We start from the raw sequence: 21,804 nt of genomic DNA, 5'->3' as shown, positions 1-21,804 counted from the left end.
GGTGGGTCCTGGGCAAGTGTGGAAATCAGTTGATCCGTCGATAATTTTCTCCAGTTGTGTCGGGGGGTTGTGTGCGGTGGTGGTGGGTGACTGGCTTCTGGTAGGAGAAGTGGATGCATCGGTGGTCTGTCCAGCTGAGTTCGGTGGTGTGGCTGATATAGATGTGGTTGCTGGCTGAGAAGACAGGGTCGAGTGTGTGGCCTGCGGAGTGGGTGGGGGAGCTTACGAGTTGTCTGAGGCTGAGGTTGGCGAGGTTGTCCAGTAGGTTGTTGGTGGTGGCATTGTTGTTGTTTTCTAGGTGAAAGTTCAGATCGACGAGGAGGATGTATTCTGTGGAGTTGAGGGCGTTGGTGCTGATAAGGTCGGCAATGGCTTCGCAGAAATGAGAGCGGAGATCTGGGGGTCTATAGATCAGAGTTCCTTTGAGGGTGGTGTTGGCGTTGATGTGGATTCTGAAGTGGAGGTGCTCGGCGAGGTTGAGGGTGTCGTGGGTGCTGGTTGAGACTCTGATGGTGCTTTTGTGGACTATGGCGATTCCTCCTCCTGGTTTGTTGGTGCGGTCTCCTCTGGTGATTTTGTAGCCTTCAGGGATGACTATGGCTATGTCGGGTTCAGAGGGCGAGTGTGCCCAGGTTTCAGTTAGGAAGGCGACGTCCGTAGAGGTCAGTAGGTCCCAGAGTTCAACTGCATGTTTGTGGATGGAACAGGTGTTGAGTAGGAGGCAGCTCAGGTGGTTTTCAGCAGGTCTGTGGTGGTGCTTTAGGGTGCAGGTGAAGCAGCAGGCTTGACAGGAGAAAGGTCCTTTGGTGTTCTTTGGGGAGGACAGGAAGCAGGTAGTGGAGGGGCATCCTGGATTGAGGGCGTGGAGATCGCTGACAGTGTAGTGGTGAGGGGAGGGGTGGGGCTTTGTGGGCCAGGGGGAGTGGCGCTGGGTGCGGTCCAGGTGCAGATGGGCGCAGACGGGCTTGCCTTTGGCCACGGTTTCCATAAGAGGGGAGGTGGGAGGGTGTGGCAGCTGGGAGGAGGGAGGATTAGGGCAAATAGGAAGGCTGGAGGGGTGGGGCGGCAGGGGTCAGCGGCAGGAAAAGGTGAGGGAGAGGAGGTGGGGAGAGGGGCGGGGCCGCTGGTTTCAGCGGCAGGGGTTTTGTAAAGACATTTTTTAAAAAAAACAGAACAAAGCCCAGGGGGCTAAGAACAAAGCAGGGAAACCAGCAGCGAGGAGGAAGCGTAGGGAGGCGGTGGGAGGAGTGACCTGCCTGCTGCAAGCAGGGTCATGGGTCGCTCCTGTTACTGCGCCGTGGCTTCCATAAGAGGGGAGGTGGTAGGGCGTGGCAGCTGGGAGGAGGGAGGATTTGGGCGAATAGAAGGGTGGGGGGGTGGGGCCAAAGGGGTCAGCGGCGGGAAAAGGCGAGACAGTGACAGTGACATTTAACTTTGCCCCTGTTGTTTCCCCGACCCCTCTAGACAAACTGACCTAATATACTCTGTAATCAATGGCCCGTGCTATTTGGCTCCATTCAGGAGGACCCATCATTCAGTATACAAAGTACCAGCTGTGTTATCCACATGTCAAACCAATGACCTGAAATATGTTTTGATGTGCATAAGGTAATTTTATTAAAAATAAAAAAAATGGTAATCAGAAATAGATCGTTTTTTAAAGTATTAATGCAAGTCTTGTTGATAATGGAGACATTTGGAGATTGTACACTCATCGTGGGAGGTTGAATCAAATCCTTCATATTGTGCTTGCACGTGTGCCTGTATTTACCCTTTGCAGGTAACCACTGGTGACACATACATTGCCAATGTGCATCAGGTTGTTCAATGCTCTGTCTCGGGTGGAACACAAAACTTGAAATAGTTCAGAGTTGTAGGCTGTACTTTAGCTATTCTTTGTTTATGCATGGCATCTAGCAATTTTGAAGTGAAAATGTAACCAGAGAGGGAAGAGTGGGGGGCCCTACCACTCAAGAAGTCAGTTGCAGGCTAACAGAGCTTCGCACCCTCTGCCACCTTTCCTGCACCATCCTGTTGCCCCGCACCTGAGGGTGCCCCTACTTGTTCCTACGGGTCCGGGGACTTGCTGATGACCTAGGAGCAGAGCCATATGGCCTGTGCTGGGATGAATCGGGCAGGAGACAAGGGGTGACCTGCCAGCAGTCGAGGAGGAGTGGTGCACCGGCCCTCGCGTATGCACACCTGCCGCCAAGGCACTGTCTCTGAGGAAGAGGGATTGCCTAGCTGAGGAGGGGCCCTGCAGCTATTGCCGGCCTGGTGCCTGAGGAGATCAGCTGGTGTGCCCATGGATCTCGGTGGTACCTGACTGTGCATCTGGTGGTGCTGCGGGTAACTGCGATGAAAAGGGCTGGCCAGATCCCCCCCTTTTTGTGAGGCCACAGTCACAGTGAGAAATCCTGTGGGGGGCCCTGAGAGTCACTTAACTGGGGTGCAGGGGGTTTAGGCCCCCTCCCTTTTTGTTATTTCCCCATCTCTTTCCTGCTGCACGCCTAGACCTGGGGTCTCCGCTCCTTGCCCCATGATTGCAGGGTTTGCTTGGAGGCTGCCGGTGGAGGCTTGGAGAGGTGGTGGTGGTGTTTGTGGGCACCTTCTGAGGCCTGAAGCACAGCTAGGTATGCTGCATAGGACTATGGTATGTAGCCCAACTACTGCTGCCTCCAAAGGGGGCTGTATGAGACTGAAGTCATGGCCTGGGAGTGATAAAGAAGAGATCACATACACTACCCTCCCACCCTGATAGTACCATATACCAGAGACTGGGCACTGCCTGCTGCTGGCCCCTCGTGCTGAGGGAGGGGATATTTGCTTGGATGTGAGAGTCCAAAAACTGGTGCCCCCTAGTGGAGCCATAGAGGTACTCTCTAGATCACATTCCTGCAGGTGGCTACTGCACTGTGGAATTTGGAGATGGCTGGGATGCATGTGCCACCTCTGTGGGTCCTGGAGTACTGTCCGGCCCGAGCTGCAGTGACCCACACACTGACCTACATCCAATTACCTCACCGTGGCCAAAGATAAACTGCCTTCCTCTAAACATGGTATGTTGGGGAAGTTTGTTAAAAAGACCCCGAGCAACCCTCCAGAGGGTGGGTTGGGATCTGACCTGGCGGAGCCTGACACCAACATTATCCTGGTAGCTATCACTCAAACCTGTGATGCCCTGGAAGTGGAAATTGGGCACAGATGTTACAATGCTCAGGCATGATCTTTGCAAGGCAGTGGATAGGATAAAGGCAGCCAAGGTCCGTGTCTCCAACATGGAGCATAATGTCAATAACAAGCAGCAAACAATCACGCAATTGGTCACCATGACTAAAATGCTGCCAGCCCGGGTGGAGGATGTTGAGGGATGATCAAGGAGGAACAACCTCCATTTTATGGGATTTTTAGAGGGCTGTGAGGAGTCCTCCCTGAAATAACTCTTGGATCAATGGCTGACATCCCTAGTTGAGGTGCATTCCCTGTCATCTTGCTTTGTCATCAAAAGAACACATCAGGCCCTGGCTTGAAGGCTCCCAGCCATACCCCTTTTTTGTCCAAAGATTGCCTCGATATTGAGTTATGTGAACCAGTTGCGATCATAAGACATGTTCGTACTAGTGATACTGTTATTTATCAGTCCCAGAAAATCGTAATCTTCCCGAGCTAAACCAAGCTTGTTCAGGATCCAGGACTGTCTTTTCTGGCAGCCAAATAAAGGCTGAGAGATTTGGGGATACAGTACATGCTGCTCTATCCAGCAAAACTTCAGGTGATCTACCAAGAAAAGAGTAATTTTTTTGATGCCCTGAAGGAGGTGTTCCAGTGGCCCGATAAAAGAGTCACTCTTCATCCCCATACTTCGCCACCCAGAAACGTAGCCTCCCCAAGTCGGAGAATGAGGCATTACCCTCTGGGGTGCCATGGGGCTTGTGGCCAAGGCAGGAACCTCTCTTGATTGTCCTGGATGGACCAACATACGCTGCTGATCCACCAGGGACGGTGATTCAGGGATCCTAGCAGGGTTGCCTGGAGAAGAGACGGGCGTCTGCCCTGCCCAGTGATTAACCAAATGACTGTTTCATATAGCCACTATGGTGGGTAGTGGATTGTGCCTTACCTGGGGGAACTGTGAAGTCTCAAGCATTGATCTTCTTTTGCTCAAGTAGTGGGACATACATTTTTCTCAATGTTTCAGTTGGGGGTGGCTGGATGACATGTCTCTCTCTTGTTGCTTGTGACATGGGGTTCTGATGTGGCTGGCACCTATGGTGATCTAGGTGAAAAAGTTTTAATGTTGGGAAGAGTGCTATTGGTGTTTGCTGCCACCTGTGCCCAGGTGCCGTAGCTGGACATCTGGACATCTGGCCAGTGGCACATGCCTCATGGTGTTTGAAGTGTGGGGTAAGTTGGGGGCACTGGGATGGTTTTGTTTATGTTCTCTTTTTGTTGTGAGATGTTGTGGAGATGTGCTCTGTACTTTAGGCAGCTGCAGATTCCTACCCTATGCGTCTATCCCCCATAGGTGGCCCTAGCAGATGGTGCCACCTTGGCAGCACAGATTGTCCTGGTATCATGGCACATTAGTGACCTCCTGGATAAGATGAATTGGATATTGGTGCTCCAGGCAGAGAAGCGGCTACATGGCTATGTTCCTTTCCTTCAAGAAACTGATTTTCTGTGAAACAAGACCCCATTCTTGGCCCGCAATAGTTACTCACAAGTTTTGCATTTGGGGTTCACATGAGGCTCTCGCTGGGTGGCAATACTGCTGAAGGGACACTTTTCATATGCCATCACTAAGGCATGGTTGGATATGTGGGGAAGATATGTGGCACTCACGGGGCACCTGCATGATCACCCACTGACACTTATTAATGTTTATGCCCTGCCTCTACTGTCTTCTTCTTTTCTAGAGATGTTCAGGTGGATATGGCGGTGCCCGACCCATTCCCTTTAGGGTGGCAAACAGAAAGGATGCCCTTTATCGCCATTGCTACTCTCAATAGCAATAGAGATGCTTTCGAAGTGACTGTGTATGCACAGGTAATGCGATTTGTCTGGACCCCGGCATTGTCAGACTGCATCCCCATTTACACAGACGATGCAGTGAACATTTTGACCCTCCCTGAGACTTCGGTCCTGAGGATACTGCAAATGTTGCATATATTTGGGAATTAATCCAAGTATGCTATTTTTATGGTCAGTACCCCATCGCCAAATTTACTCTGGGTGGCTGATATAACTGTGGCTGCCCGGGGATTTAAGTACTTAAGGGTGTTCAGGACTCCCAGCACCTCGCTGGCTTGGGTCAATGAACATCCAGCCAATGTTGGACAGACTGCATGCAGAGATGAAGATGTGGACTGCCCTCTCCTTTTCCCTCCAGGGTTGGTCCACCATCTTCAGGATGGGGCCTCCCACCTGTCTTTTAAATAAACTGCAGAATTACCCTGAAGCTCTGCCTCAACTTTTTTTACTCACCTTCACTCCTTACTTAGAGGTTTCCTGTGAAAGAACAGGACCCCCCACAGTGGTTACTAAATGCTTCACAGCCACCTGCAATGGTGGTATTGCAGATGCAGATGTGGAAAGTTACTATAGGGCCTCTTACCTTGTAATCTTCAATAAATGGTGGTCAGACACTCAGGAAAATGCAGCTGACGCTACTTAAAAGTGGGCTCCTACATGGCGGGGTGCTCCCATTGGTCTCCCCCCAGAGACCATGGTGGTTATTTTGACATGACGGTCAACCTTAAAAGACCTGGCTTGGGATGGGCCAGACCCCCTTGTGGGCAAACACTATGGCGGTCATTACAACATTGGCGGTAAAAGCCGCTTACCGCCGTGCAGAAGACCGCCAACACACCGCCCCGGCCACGGAATTCCGCCACAGCTATTATGACCCACATTTCGGAATCCGCCATAATTCAGACACCCGCACAAGTCCGCCACACCAAAGGTCAGTGATAAACTGGCAAAAACAAAACCTCCACCGTCACGCCAACAGAAATACGCCCACACTATCACGACACACGAATCCACGCGGCGGTCTTTCAACCGCGGTATTCCATTGGTGGTACACACTGCTGCGCTCAAAATACACACACATTTGCAAAACACTACCACATTGGACAATTCAAAATACACACACCTGATACACAAACGCACACCACTCCCACACACCCAATACAATATAAAACACACACCCACAACACCCACAAACCCCCACAACAAAAAATTCCAAAAGAAGGCCAGAGAGAGAGCACGAGCAAGAACAACAGCATCCACAGGCACACAACACCATCCCCCACAGAACCTCCACGCACCTCACACAACACACCACTACATATCAGCACACATATCACCACACACTCCACCCCACACATCACCTACACCACCCCATGGCACGGCAAAGACACCCCAGGTTCTCGGAGGAGGAGCTCAGGGTCATGGTGGAGGAAATCATCCTGGTAGAGCCACAGCTATTCGGATCACAGGTGCAGCACACCCCCATTGCAAGGAAGATGGAGCTATGGCGAAGAATATTGGACAGGGTCAACTCAGTGGGACAGCACCCAAAAAATCGGGAGGACATCAGGAAGCGGTGGAATGACCTACGGGGGAAGGTGCGTTCTGTGGTCTCAAGACACCACCTGGCTGTTCAGCTGACTGGCGTTGGACCCCCACCTCCTCCCCCAGAACTAACAACATGGGAGGAGCAGGTCTTGGAGATTCTGCATCCTGAAGGCCTCACAGGAGTAGGTGGAAGAATGGACTCTGGTAAGTCAAATCTTAAGTATTACAACCCCTACCCTACCTGCATGCTATCACATACCCCCACCCTCACCCTCATCCCCAGCACCCCAACTCCTCACATATGTCCCAACATCACAAACCACCCATCCCAACACCAAGCCCTGCATGCAACAACAAAGCATGGACACCCATCACTAAAGCATGCCCACTGCACATACCCATACAACCCCCTAAACCATCCTTACACAAGGTCTCACACAGGAATGCAAACACTGGGGTACACGGTCACCCACCCATTGCACACCATGACACACACAGGTGTAATAACCATACTGTTATACCCCTGCAGGACCCCTACCCAACGTCACTGGACAGGAGGGTTCACACATGTCCACACCACCAACAGAAGAGGCCCACAGTGATGACAGCACCTCGGTCCAACTGGATCTAGATGACCAGCCCGGCCCATCTGGGACCTCGGGACAGTCGGTTCCCCTCACCCAGTCACAGGCCACCACAGACCCTCCACCCTCTGGAAACACCAGCACAGCACCCACCCAGCGGGCCCATACCTCCGTCCCCAGGACACATCAATCAGCAGTGTGTCCACCACTACAGGGAACCCAGGATAACCCACCACCCCAACAACATCAGGGACCTGGGGGCAGTGGTAGTGGGCACACAGTCCAGGGGACGGAGGCCCAGGATCACAGGGGAACTGGGAGGACTGCAGTGTGACAGGGGACGACAGGCCAAGGGAACCCACTCTCCAAGAGGCCCTCTCCTCCATCATGGGAGCCTACCACCACTCCCAGGAGACAATGGCAACGGTACTGGCCAAGTTTCAGGAGACGCAGCACCTGCAGGAGGAACAGTATATGGGCTTCAGGGAGGAACTCAGAACCATCAGCTCCACCCTGGGCACCATCGTAGGGGTTCTGAAGGAACTTGTGAACACCAGGAGGGACACTGTGGCACTACAAAGGGCCCCTGACACTAGCATGGACGATGAACTGCCCACCACCTCCGCCGGCGCTAGTGGACAGGACGCGCCGCCACAGGACCACCACACCAGCACCCCACCCCCTGCAGAGGGAGAACCACCCCTCAAACGGTCCATGAGATCCAGGACAAAGACAGAGCACGATGCCAAGACCCCCGCCAAGAAATGAGACCACCCTGATTGTCATCCTACTGTCCCACTTTGTCACCCTGTCCATACTGAAACTGCCCCAGCTCCACTTCCTATGCCCATATGGGCAATGAACCTGTGAGACCAATAGACTGGACTCTGCCATGGACATCCCTCCGCCATCATCCCTCACCATTTCACTACCCTCTCCAATATTGAGCACTTAAATAAACACACTTAAAGCACAAAACAATCTGGAGACTGTCTGTGATTTTGAAATAGTGTATTAGCAATTACAGTGACAAAATGCTCTTTCAAGTGTAATGTCAACATACCTATGTCACACAGCTCTAGTCTGTAGGAAGTTGGCTCTGTATGTGCTATTTCAAAGTAAGGAATAGCATGCACAGAGTCCAAGGGTTCCCCTTAGAGGTAAAATAGTGGTAAAAATAGATAATACTAATGCTCTATTTTGTGGTAGTGTGGTCGAGCAGTAGGCTTATCCAAGGAGTAGTGTTAAGCATTTGTTGTACATACACATAGACAATAAATGAGGTACACACACTCAGAGACAAATCCAGCCAATAGGTTTTGTTATAGAAAAATAACTTTTCTTAGTTTATTTTAAGAACCACAGGTTCAAATTTAACATGTAATATCTTGTTTGAAAGGTATTGCAGGTAAGTACATTAGGAACTTTGAATCATTTCAATTGCATGTATACTTTTCAAGTTATTCACAAATAGCTATTTCAAAAGTGGAACTTAGTGCAATTTTCACAGTTCCTGGGGGAGGTAAGTTTTTGTTAGTTTTACCAGGTAAGTAAGACACTTACAGGGTTCAGTTCTTGGTCCAAGGTAGCCCACCGTTGGGGGTTCAGAGCAACCCCAAAGTCACCACACCAGCAGCTCGGGGCCGGTCAGGTGCAGAGTTCAAAGTGGTGCCCAAAACACATAGGCTAGAATGGAGAGAAGGGGGTGCCCCGGTTCCGGTCTGCTTGCAGGTAAGTACCCGCGTCTTCGGAGGGCAGACCAGGGGGGTTTTGTAGGGCACCGGGGGGGACACAAGTCCACACAGAAATTTCACCCTCAGCAGCGCGGGGGCGGCCGGGTGCAGTGTAGAAACAAGCGTCGGGTTCGCAATGTTAGTCTATGAGAGATCTCGGGATCTCTTTAGCGCTGCAGGCAGGCAAGGGGGGGATTCCTCGGGGAAACCTCCACTTGGGTGAGGGAGAGGGACTCCTGGGGGTCACTTCTCCAGTGAAAGTCCGGTCCTTCAGGTCCTGGGGGCTGCGGGTGCAGGGTCTCTCCCAGGCGTCGGGACTTTGGATTCAAAGAGTCGCGGTCAGGGGAAGCCTCGGGATTCCCTCTGCAGGCGGCGCTGTGGGGGCTCAGGGGGGACAGGTTTTGGTACTCACAGTATCAGAGTAGTCCTGGGGTCCCTCCTGAGGTGTTGGATCTCCACCAGCCGAGTCGGGGTCGCCGGGTGCAGTGTTGCAAGTCTCACGCTTCTTGCGGGGAGCTTGCAGGGTTCTTTCAGGGCTGCTGGAAACAAAGTTGCAGCCTTTCTTGGAGCAGGTCCGCTGTCCTCGGGAGTTTCTTGTCTTTTCGAAGCAGGGGCAGTCCTCAGAGGATGTCGAGGTCGCTGGTCCCTTTGGAAGGCGTCGCTGGAGCAGGATCTTTGGAAGGCAGGAGACAGGCCGGTGAGTTTCTGGAGCCAAGGCAGTTGTCGTCTTCTGGTCTTCCTCTGCAGGGGTTTTCAGCTAGGCAGTCCTTCTTCTTGTAGTTGCAGGAATCTAATTTTCTAGGGTTCAGGGTAGCCCTTAAATACTAAATTTAAGGGCGTGTTTAGGTCTGGGGGGTTAGTAGCCAATGGCTACTAGCCCTGAGGGTGGGTACACCCTCTTTGTGCCTCCTCCCAAGGGGAGGGGGTCACAATCCTAACCCTATTGGGGGAATCCTCCATCTGCAAGATGGAGGATTTCTAAAAGTTAGAGTCACTTCAGCTCAGGACACCTTAGGGGCTGTCCTGACTGGCCAGTGACTCCTCCTTGTTGCTTTCTTTGTTCCCTCCAGCCTTGCCGCCAAAAGTGGGGGCCGTGGCCGGAGGGGGCGGGCAACTCCACTAAGCTGGAGTGCCCTGCTGGGCTGTGACAAAGGGGTGAGCCTTTGAGGCTCACCGCCAGGTGTCACAGCTCCTGCCTGGGGGAGGTGTTAGCATCTCCACCCAGTGCAGGCTTTGTTACTGGCCTCAGAGTGACAAAGGCACTCTCCCCATGGGGCCAGCAACATGTCTCTGGTGTGGCAGGCTGCTGGAACTAGTCAGCCTACACAGACAGTCGGTTAAGTTTCAGGGGGCACCTCTAAGGTGCCCTCTGTGGTGTATTTTACAATAAAATGTACACTGGCATCAGTGTGCATTTATTGTGCTGAGAAGTTTGATACCAAACTTCCCAGTTTTCAGTGTAGCCATTATGGTGCTGTGGAGTTCGTGTTTGACAGACTCCCAGACCATATACTCTTATGGCTACCCTGCACTTACAATGTCTAAGGTTTTGTTTAGACACTGTAGGGGTACCATGCTCATGCACTGGTACCCTCACCTATGGTATAGTGCACCCTGCCTTAGGGCTGTAAGGCCTGCTAGAGGGGTGTCTTACCTATACTGCATAGGCAGTGAGAGGCTGGCATGGCACCCTGAGGGGAGTGCCATGTCGACTTACTCGTTTTGTTCTCACTAGCACACACAAGCTGGCAAGCAGTGTGTCTGTGCTGAGTGAGAGGTCTCCAGGGTGGCATAAGACATGCTGCAGCCCTTAGAGACCTTCCTTGGCATCAGGGCCCTTGGTACTAGAAGTACCAGTTACAAGGGACTTATCTGGATGCCAGGGTCTGCCAATTGTGGATACAAAAGTACAGGTTAGGGAAAGAACACTGGTGCTGGGGCCTGGTTAGCAGGCCTCAGCACACTTTCAATTGTAAACATAGCATCAGCAAAGGCAAAAAGTCAGGGGGCAACCATGCCAAGGAGGCATTTCCTTACACAACCCCCCCCCAAACGAAAGAGGATGAGACTAACCTTTCCCAAGAGAGTCTTCATTTTCTAAGTGGAAGAACCTGGAAAGGCCATCTGCATTGGCATGGGCAGTCCCAGGTCTGTGTTCCACTATAAAGTCCATTCCCTGTAGGGAGATGGACCACCTCAACAGTTTAGGATTTTCACCTTTCATTTGCATCAGCCATTTGAGAGGTCTGTGGTCAGTTTGAACTAGGAAGTGAGTCCCAAAGAGGTATGGTCTCAGCTTCTTCAGGGACCAAACCACAGCAAAGGCCTCCCTCTCAATGGCACTCCAACGCTGCTCCCTGGGGAGTAACCTCCTGCTAATGAAAGCAACAGGCTGGTCAAGGCCATCATCATTTGTTTGGGACAAAACTGCCCCTATCCCATGTTCAGAGGCATCAGTCTGCACAATGAACTGCTTAGAATAATCTGGAGCTTTTAGAACTGGTGCTGAGCACATTGCTTGTTTCAGGGTGTCAAAGGCCTGTTGGCATTCCACAGTCCAGTTCACTTTCTTGGGCATTTTCTTGGAGGTGAGTTCAGTGAGGGCTGTCACAATGGATCCATATCCCTTCACAAACCTCCTGTAATACCCAGTCAAGCCAAGGAATGCCCTGACTTGAGGCTGGGTTTTTGGAGCTACCCAGTCCAGAATAGTCTGGATCTTGGGTTGGAGTGGCTGAACTTGGCCTCCACCTACAAGGTGGCCCAAGTAAACCACAGTTCCCTGCCCTATCTGGCATTTGGATGCCTTGATAGAGAGGCCTGCAGATTGCAGAGCCTTCAAAACCTTCTTCAGGTGGACCAGGTGATCCTGCCAGGTGGAGCTAAAGACAGCAATATCATCAAGATAAGCTGTGCTAAAGGACTCCAAGCCAGCAAGGACTTGATTCACCAACCTTTGGAAGGTGGCAGGGGCATTCTTTAAACCAAAGGGCATAACAGTAAACTGATAATGCCCATCAGGTGTGGAGAATGCTGTTTTCTCTTTTGCTCCAGGTGCCATTTTTATTTGCCAGTACCCTGCTGTCAAGTCAAAGGTACTTAAGAATTTGGCAGCACCTAATTTATCTATGAGCTCATCAGCTCTTGGAATTGGATGAGCATCTGTCTTGGTGACAGAATTGAGCCCTCTGTAGTCCACACAAAACCTCATCTCTTTCTTTCCATCTTTGGTGTGAGGTTTGGGGACTAAGACCACTGGGCTAGCCCAGGGGCTGTCAGAGCGCTCAATTACTCCCAATTCCAGCATCTTGTGGACTTCCACCTTGATGCTTTCCTTAACATGGTCAGACTGTCTAAAGATTTTGTTTTTGACAGGCATGCTGTCTCCTGTGTCCACATCATGGGTACACAGGTGTGTCTGACCAGGGGTTAAGGAGAAGAGTTCAGGAAACTGTTGTAGGACTCTCCTACAATCAGCTTGCTGTTGGCCAGAGAGGGTGTCTGAGTAGATCACTCCATCTACTGTGCCATCTTTTGGGTCTGATGACAGAAGATCAGGGAGAGGTTCACTCTCTGCCTCCTGATCCTCATCTGTTACCATCAACAGATTCACATCAGCCCTGTCATGGAAGAGTTTAAGGCGGTTCACATGGATCACCCTCTTGGGGCTCCTGCTTGTGCCCAGGTCCACCAAGTAGGTGACCTGACTCTTCCTTTCTAGCACTGGGTAAGGGCCACTCCATTTGTCCTGGAGTGCCCTGGGAGCCACAGGCTCCAGAACCCAGACTTTCTGCCCTGGTTGGAACTCAACCAGTGCAGCCTTTTGGTCATACCAAAACTTCTGGAGCTGTTGGCTGGCCTCAAGGTTTTTGGTTGCCTTTTCCATGTACTCTGCCATTCTAGAGCGAAGGCCAAGTACATAGTCCACTATGTCTTGTTTAGGCTCATGGAGAGGTCTCTCCCAGCCTTCTTTAACAAGAGCAAGTGGTCCCCTTACAGGATGACCAAACAGAAGTTCAAAGGGTGAGAATCCTACTCCCTTCTGTGGTACCTCTCTGTAAGCGAAAAGCAGACATGGCAAGAGGACATCCCATCTCCTTTTGAGCTTTTCTGGGAGCCCCATGATCATGCCCTTTAATGTCTTGTTGAATCTCTCAACTAAGCCATTAGTTTGTGGATGGTAAGGTGTAGTGAATTTATAAGTCACTCCACACTCATTCCACATATGTTTCAGGTATGCTGACATGAAGTTGGCACCTCTGTCAGACACCACCTCCTTAGGGAAACCCACTCTGGTAAAGATACCAATGAGGGCCTTGGCTACTGCAGGGGCAGTAGTCGACCTAAGGGGAATAGCTTCAGGATACCTGGTAGCATGATCCACTACTACCAGGATATACATATTTCCTGAGGCTGTGGGAGGTTCTAGTGGACCAACTATGTCCACACCCACTCTTTCAAAGGGAACCCCCACCACTGGAAGTGGAATGAGGGGGGCCTTTGGATGCCCACCTGTCTTACCACTGGCTTGACAGGTGGGGCAGGAGAGGCAAAACTCCTTAACCATGTTGGACATATTGGGCCAGTAGAAGTGGTTGACTAACCTCTCCCACGTCTTGGTTTGTCCCAAATGTCCAGCAAGGGGAATGTCATGGGCCAATGTTAGGATGAACTTCCTGAACAGCTGAGGCACTACCACTCTCCTAGTGGCACCAGGTTTGGGGTCTCTGGCCTCAGTGTACAGGAGTCCATCTTCCCAATAGACCCTATGTGTTCCATTTTTCCTGCCTTTGGACTCTTCAGCAGCTTGCTGCCTAAGGCCTTCAAGAGAGGGACAGGTTTCTTGTCCCTTACACAGCTCCTCCCTTGAGGGTCCCCCTGGGCCTAAGAGCTCAACCTGATAAGGTTCAAGCTCCAAAGGCTCAGTTCCCTCAGAGGGCAGAACTTCTTCCTGAGAAGAGAGGTTCCCTTTCTTTTGCTGTGTTGCAGTTGGTTTCCCAACTGACTTTCCTGTTCTCTTGGTAGGCTGGGCCATTTTTCCAGACTCCAGCTCTACTTTTTCACCCTGTGCCTTGCATTGTGCTCTTGTTTTCACACACACCAGTTCAGGGATACCCAGCATTGCTGCATGGGTTTTTAGTTCTACCTCAGCCCATGCTGAGGACTCCAGGTCATTTCCAAGCAGACAGTCCACTGGGATATTTGAGGAGACCACCACCTGTTTCAGGCCATTGACCCCTCCCCATTCTAAAGTAACCATTGCCATGGGATGTACTTTTCTCTGATTGTCAGCGTTGGTGACTGTGTAAGTTTTTCCAGTCAGGTATTGGCCAGGGGAAACCAGTTTCTCTGTCACCATGGTGACACTGGCACCTGTATCCCTCAGGCCCTCTATTCTAGTCCCATTAATTAAGAGTTGCTGTCTGTATTTTTGCATGTTAGGCGGCCAGACAGCTAGTGTGGCTAAATCCACCCCACCCTCAGAAACTAGAGTAGCTTCAGTGTGGACCCTGATTTGCTCTGGGCACACTGTTGATCCCACTTGGAGACTAGCCATACCAGTGTTACCTGGATGGGAGTTTGGAGTGGAACCTTTCTTGGGACAGGCCTTGTCTCCAGTTTGGTGTCCGTGCTGTTTACAGCTATGACACCAGGCCTTTTTGGGATCAAAGTTTTTACCCTTGTACCCATTGTTTTGTGAAGAGGCTCTGGGCCCACCCTCCTGTGCAGGTTTTTGGGGGCCTGTAGAAGACTCTTTACTATTTTTAGTTTTGGTTGTCTCATCACCCTTCCCCTGGGGAGTCTTTGTGACCCCTTTCTTTTGGTCACCCCCTGTTGAAGTCTTGGACACCCTTGTCTTGACCCAATGGTCCGCCTTCTTTCCCAATTCTTGGGGAGAAATTGGTCCTAGGTCTACCAGATGCTGATGCAGTTTATCATTGAAACAATTACTCAATAGGTGTTCTTTCACAAATAAATTGTACAGCCCATCATAATTACTTACACCACTGCCTTGAATCCAACCATCTAGTGTTTTCACTGAGTAGTCAACAAAGTCAACCCAGGTCTGGCTCGAGGATTTTTGAGCCCCCCTGAACCTAATCCTGTACTCCTCAGTGGAGAATCCAAAGCCCTCAATCAGGGTACCCTTCATGAGGTCATAAGATTCTGCATCTTTTCCAGACAGTGTGAGGAGTCTATCCCTACACTTTCCAGTGAACATTTCCCAAAGGAGAGCACCCCAGTGAGATCTGTTCACTTTTCTGGTTACACAAGCCCTCTCAAAAGCTGTGAACCATTTGGTGATGTCATCACCATCTTCATATTTTGTCACAATCCCTTTGGGGATTTTTAACATGTCAGGAGAATCTCTGACCCTATTTATATTGCTGCCACCATTGATGGGTCCTAGGCCCATCTCTTGTCTTTCCCTTTCTATGGCTAGGAGCTGTCTCTCTAAAGCCAATCTTTTGGCCATCCTGGCTAACAGGAGGTCATCTTCACTGAGAGCATCCTCAGTGATTTCAGAAATGTGGGACCCTCCTGTGAGGGACTCACTATTTCTGACTAACACAGTTGGAGACAGGACTTGAGGGGTCCTGTTCTCCCTATTTAGGACTGGAGGAGGGACATTGGCCTCCAAGTCACTAATTTCTTCCTCTGTGATGTCATCATCAGAGGGGTTGGCTTTTTCAAACTCTGCCAACAGCTCCTGGAGCTGAATTTTGGTAGGTCTGGAGCCAATGGTTATTTTTTTGATATTACAGAGAGACCTTAGCTCCCTCATCTTAAGATGGAGGTAAGGTGTGGTGTCGAGTTCCACCACCTGCATCTCTGTATCAGACATTATTCTGCTAAGAGTTGGAATACTTTTTTAAGAATCTAAAACTGTTTCTAGAATCTAATTCAAACTTTTAACAAACTTTTAAACTCTAAAAAGACAATGCTAAACAGGGACTTAACACACAAGGCCCTAGCAGGACTTTTAAGAATTTAGAAAACTTTCAAATTGCAAAAATGAATTTCTAATGACAATTTTGGAATTTGTCGTGTGATCAGGTATTGGCTGAGTAGTCCAGCAAATGCAAAGTCTTGTACCCCACCGCTGATCCACCAATGTAGGAAGTTGGCTCTGTATGTGCTATTTCAAAGTAAGGAATAGCATGCACAGAGTCCAAGGGTTCCCCTTAGAGGTAAAATAGTGGTAAAAATAGATAATACTAATGCTCTATTTTGTGGTAGTGTGGTCGAGCAGTAGGCTTATCCAAGGAGTAGTGTTAAGCATTTGTTGTACATACACATAGACAATAAATGAGGTACACACACTCAGAGACAAATCCAGCCAATAGGTTTTGTTATAGAAAAATATATTTTCTTAGTTTATTTTAAGAACCACAGGTTCAAATTTAACATGTAATATCTTGTTTGAAAGGTATTGCAGGTAAGTACATTAGGAACTTTGAATCATTTCAATTGCATGTATACTTTTCAAGTTATTCACAAATAGCTATTTCAAAAGTGGACACTTAGTGCAATTTTCACAGTTCCTGGGGGAGGTAAGTTTTTGTTAGTTTTACCAGGTAAGTAAGACACTTACAGGGTTCAGTTCTTGGTCCAAGGTAGCCCACCGTTGGGGGTTCAGAGCAACCCCAAAGTCACCACACCAGCAGCTCGGGGCCGGTCAGGTGCAGAGTTCAAAGTGGTGCCCAAAACACATAGGCTAGAATGGAGAGAAGGGGGTGCCCCGGTTCCGGTCTGCTTGCAGGTAAGTACCCGCGTCTTCGGAGGGCAGACCAGGGGGGTTTTGTAGGGCACCGGGGGGGACACAAGTCCACACAGAAATTTCACCCTCAGCAGCGCGGGGGCGGCCGGGTGCAGTGTAGAAACAAGCGTCGGGTTCGCAATGTTAGTCTATGAGAGATCTCGGGATCACTTTAGCGCTGCAGGCAGGCAAGGGGGGGATTCCTCGGGGAAACCTCCACTTGGGTGAGGGAGAGGGACTCCTGGGGGTCACTTCTCCAGTGAAAGTCCGGTCCTTCAGGTCCTGGGGGCTGCGGGTGCAGGGTCTCTCCCAGGCGTCGGGACTTTGGATTCAAAGAGTCGCGGTCAGGGGAAGCCTCGGGATTCCCTCTGCAGGCGGCGCTGTGGGGGCTCAGGGGGGACAGGTTTTGGTACTCACAGTATCAGAGTAGTCCTGGGGTCCCTCCTGAGGTGTTGGATCTCCACCAGCCGAGTCGGGGTCGCCGGGTGCAGTGTTGCAAGTCTCACGCTTCTTGCGGGGAGCTTGCAGGGTTCTTTCAGGGCTGCTGGAAACAAAGTTGCAGCCTTTCTTGGAGCAGGTCCGCTGTCCTCGGGAGTTTCTTGTCTTTTCGAAGCAGGGGCAGTCCTCAGAGGATGTCGAGGTCGCTGGTCCCTTTGGAAGGCGTCGCTGGAGCAGGATCTTTGGAAGGCAGGAGACAGGCCGGTGAGTTTCTGGAGCCAAGGCAGTTGTCGTCTTCTGGTCTTCCTCTGCAGGGGTTTTCAGCTAGGCAGTCCTTCTTCTTGTAGTTGCAGGAATCTAATTTTCTAGGGTTCAGGGTAGCCCTTAAATACTAAATTTAAGGGCGTGTTTAGGTCTGGGGGGTTAGTAGCCAATGGCTACTAGCCCTGAGGGTGGGTACACCCTCTTTGTGCCTCCTCCCAAGGGGAGGGGGTCACAATCCTAACCCTATTGGGGGAATCCTCCATCTGCAAGATGGAGGATTTCTAAAAGTTAGAGTCACTTCAGCTCAGGACACCTTAGGGGCTGTCCTGACTGGCCAGTGACTCCTCCTTGTTGCTTTCTTTGTTCCCTCCAGCCTTGCCGCCAAAAGTGGGGGCCGTGGCCGGAGGGGGCGGGCAACTCCACTAAGCTGGAGTGCCCTGCTGGGCTGTGACAAAGGGGTGAGCCTTTGAGGCTCACCGCCAGGTGTCACAGCTCCTGCCTGGGGGAGGTGTTAGCATCTCCACCCAGTGCAGGCTTTGTTACTGGCCTCAGAGTGACAAAGGCACTCTCCCCATGGGGCCAGCAACATGTCTCTGGTGTGGCAGGCTGCTGGAACTAGTCAGCCTACACAGACAGTCGGTTAAGTTTCAGGGGGGCACCTCTAAGGTGCCCTCTGTGGTGTATTTTACAATAAAATGTACACTGGCATCAGTGTGCATTTATTGTGCTGAGAAGTTTGATACCAAACTTCCCAGTTTTCAGTGTAGCCATTATGGTGCTGTGGAGTTCGTGTTTGACAGACTCCCAGACCATATACTCTTATGGCTACCCTGCACTTACAATGTCTAAGGTTTTGTTTAGACACTGTAGGGGTACCATGCTCATGCACTGGTACCCTCACCTATGGTATAGTGCACCCTGCCTTAGGGCTGTAAGGCCTGCTAGAGGGGTGTCTTACCTATACTGCATAGGCAGTGAGAGGCTGGCATGGCACCCTGAGGGGAGTGCCATGTCGACTTACTCGTTTTGTTCTCACTAGCACACACAAGCTGGCAAGCAGTGTGTCTGTGCTGAGTGAGAGGTCTCCAGGGTGGCATAAGACATGCTGCAGCCCTTAGAGACCTTCCTTGGCATCAGGGCCCTTGGTACTAGAAGTACCAGTTACAAGGGACTTATCTGGATGCCAGGGTCTGCCAATTGTGGATACAAAAGTACAGGTTAGGGAAAGAACACTGGTGCTGGGGCCTGGTTAGCAGGCCTCAGCACACTTTCAATTGTAAACATAGCATCAGCAAAGGCAAAAAGTCAGGGGGCAACCATGCCAAGGAGGCATTTCCTTACATAGTCCATGAGGAATCTAAGCAGATCTCACACAGTGGGACCCACATCTGTGAAATCGTAAGGGAAAGTGACAACTCAGTGACCATACACTGGGTGAAAACGACACACAGTAGAGAGGTAGTAGTGTTAAAGTCCATGTAGTAGGCAGTTTTGTATTCTTACCTGTGTCTCACTGTAAATATTGCTGGATCACTGAGTCCCTGTTGTCATTGTCTTCTTTCACTGCTTCCTCATCTTCACTGTCCACAGGCTCCACAGCTGCAACAACACCGCCATCTGGACCATCCTCCTGCAGAAAAGGCACCTGTCATCCCAAAACCAAGTTGTGAAGCATACAGCAGGCCACGATGATCTGGCACACCTTCTTTGGTGAGTAGAATAGGGATCCACCTGTCATATGGAGGCACCTGAACCTGGCCTTCAAAAGGCCGAAGGTCCACTCGATCACCCTCCTAGTTTGCCCATGGGCCTCATTGTAGCGTTCCTCTGCCCTTGTCCTGGGATTCCTCATTGGGGTCAGTAGCCATGACAGGTTGGGGTAACCAGAGTCACCTGCAAATGGTGAGGGACAACTGTTAGACACGCACTAACCTGTAGGGATATCCCCAGACCCAGACAACCATTCCCACTGACTTGCTTCCAGTTGCTCACCTAATAGCCACACACAATGCCTCTGGAGTTGACCCATCACATAAGGGATGCTGCTATTCTGCAGGATGTATGCGTCATGCACTGAGCCAGGGAACTTGGCATTCACATGGGAGATGTACTGGTCTGCCAAACATACCATCTGTACATTCATCGAATGGTAACTCTTCCGGTTTCTGTACACCTGTTCACTCCTGTGGGGGGGTACCAAAGCCACATGGGTCCCATCAATGGCACCTATGATGTTGGGGATGTGTCCCAGGGCATAGAAATCCCCTTTCACTGTAGGCAAATCCTCCACCTGAGGGAAAACGATGTAGCTCCGCATGTGTTTCAGAAGGGCAGACAACACTCTGGACAATACGTTGGAAAACATAGACTGGGACATCCCTGATGCCATGGCCACTGTTGTTTGAAATGACCCACTTGCAAGGAAATGGAGCACTGACAGCACCTGCACTTGAGGGGGGATTCCTGTAGGATGGCTGATTGCTGACATCAGGTCTGGCTCCAACTGGGTACACAGTTCCTGGATTGTGGCACGGTCAAGCCTGTATGTGATAATCAAATGTCGCTCCTCCATTGTCGACAGGTCCACCAACGGTCGGTACACCGGAGGATGCCACCATCTCCTCACATGTCCCAGCGGACGGTGCCTATGAAGGACAACAGCGAGCACAGAGTCAAACAACTCAGAGGTACGTACCCACAGTTTACACAGAACACCTATCATACACAAAAGGTGGCCTGTATGTGTGTTGAGTCTAGGCCTAGGTATGAGTGACGCAGTTGGAAATGAAGCCATGTGGGCCCCTGAAATGGCAGCTGCTTGACCTGTAAAGTGGGACAATGGGATGTGAGGTAACTGCGCTGGCGTTGTACACCGTCGCGTTAGGCGGTCGAAGACCACAGCGCAATGCTGAATTGGTTAACATTGGACCCTATGGGTCCCAGGAGCCAATGGCGATGAACGCCAGCGGTGACGGTACGCACCGCTGCGAACGTGACCGCCATTTTCTATCACTTCAATCACTCGATACGTGATCTTCGACAGGAGAGGACCTACACTGCAAGTGCTGCTGTGACCTCGGTCTGGAAGGGACAATGGCTCCAGTCTCTGGGTAAAGGGCCCCTGCCTTCACATCGGAGGAGTTGGAGAAACTCGTGGATGAGGTCCTCCCCCAGTACACGCTACTCTACGGTCCTCCAGACAAACAGGTAAGTACACAGGGAGCATGTTGTATGGGCTATGCCTGTGTGGAGAGGGCTGGATGTAAGAAGGAAGGGGGGAGAGTGCTGCGTGCATGAAAGACGGTGAATGCATGTGGCACATGGCAAGGGTAGGGATGGGGGCCAATCAGTTAGACGGTGCAGTTGGTAATAATTTCTCTTTTTCCCCTGTACATTTCATGTAGGTCAGCGCCCACCAGAAGAAAGATATTTGGTGTGCCATCGCCCAGGACGTCCGGACCCGGGGGGTCTACCACAGACTGAGCACCCACTGCTGGAAAAGATGGGAGGACATTTGCCGATGGAGCAAGAAGACAGCGGAGGCTCAGCTGGGGATGGCCTCCCAACGTGGGAGGGGTGCCCGTCGCACCATGACCCCCCTGATGTTCAGGATCCTGGAGGTGGCCTACCCGGAGTTGGATGGGTGCTTGAGGGCATCACAGCAGCCACAAGGGGGTACACTCTCATTCTGCTGACTTTGCGCGTAGTGGAGGTGTCTGGGTGGGGGAGGTGAGCTGTGGGTTTCCCTAGGCCAGAGCGAGTTCCGTAGGCAAGGCCCCTCCGTATGTCAGGCCATGTGGCACCACAGCCCACCTCTGTAGCGTGCCAAGTACAGCTAGTCATGACCCTGTGTCATCTATGTGTGCAGATGTCGTCCATAGCCTTGTTGGCCATTTCCCACAAATTGAACAGTGGAGCCCAAGAGCGTGGCGTAGTGCAGGTTTTTTTTGTGTCTGTCATGTCCGCCAATGGTAGCAGTTATGCATGCACTCAACATGTCTTTCTTCTGTCTCCCCCCCTTTTTGTGGTCTCCCTGTTCTTGTGTGCATTAGCATCATCAGGCAGAGGAGCAGTGGCAACGGAGCATGTGGGAGCTGCATCCCACATGGCCCTGGAGGGCGACATTCACCAGTCTGAATTCACCAGTGGGACGGAGGGTGAGGAGAGCTCCACAGCGGGGACAGGAGCTGACACCAGCGACATGGACTCGTCCTCTGATGGGAGCTCCCTTGTGGTGGCGGCAACATCTGTGCCCCCGCATCTACAGGTACAGCCGCCACCCCCCCTACCAGCACCGCCCTCCCAGCAGCCCCTCAACCTTTGCCCCGTGCCCGCCCAGGAGGGTGGGCATCACCTTCGACCCAGGCACCTCAGGCCCTGCCCCAGACACCCCTGCTGCCCTCAGCGAGGAGGCCATTGACCTCCTCAGGTCTCTCACTGTTGG

Source organism: Pleurodeles waltl, chromosome 1_1 (genome assembly GCF_031143425.1).
Source record: "Pleurodeles waltl isolate 20211129_DDA chromosome 1_1, aPleWal1.hap1.20221129, whole genome shotgun sequence".
Taxonomy (NCBI): Eukaryota; Metazoa; Chordata; class Amphibia; order Caudata; family Salamandridae; genus Pleurodeles; species Pleurodeles waltl.
This window is presented reverse-complemented; position numbering follows the sequence as displayed.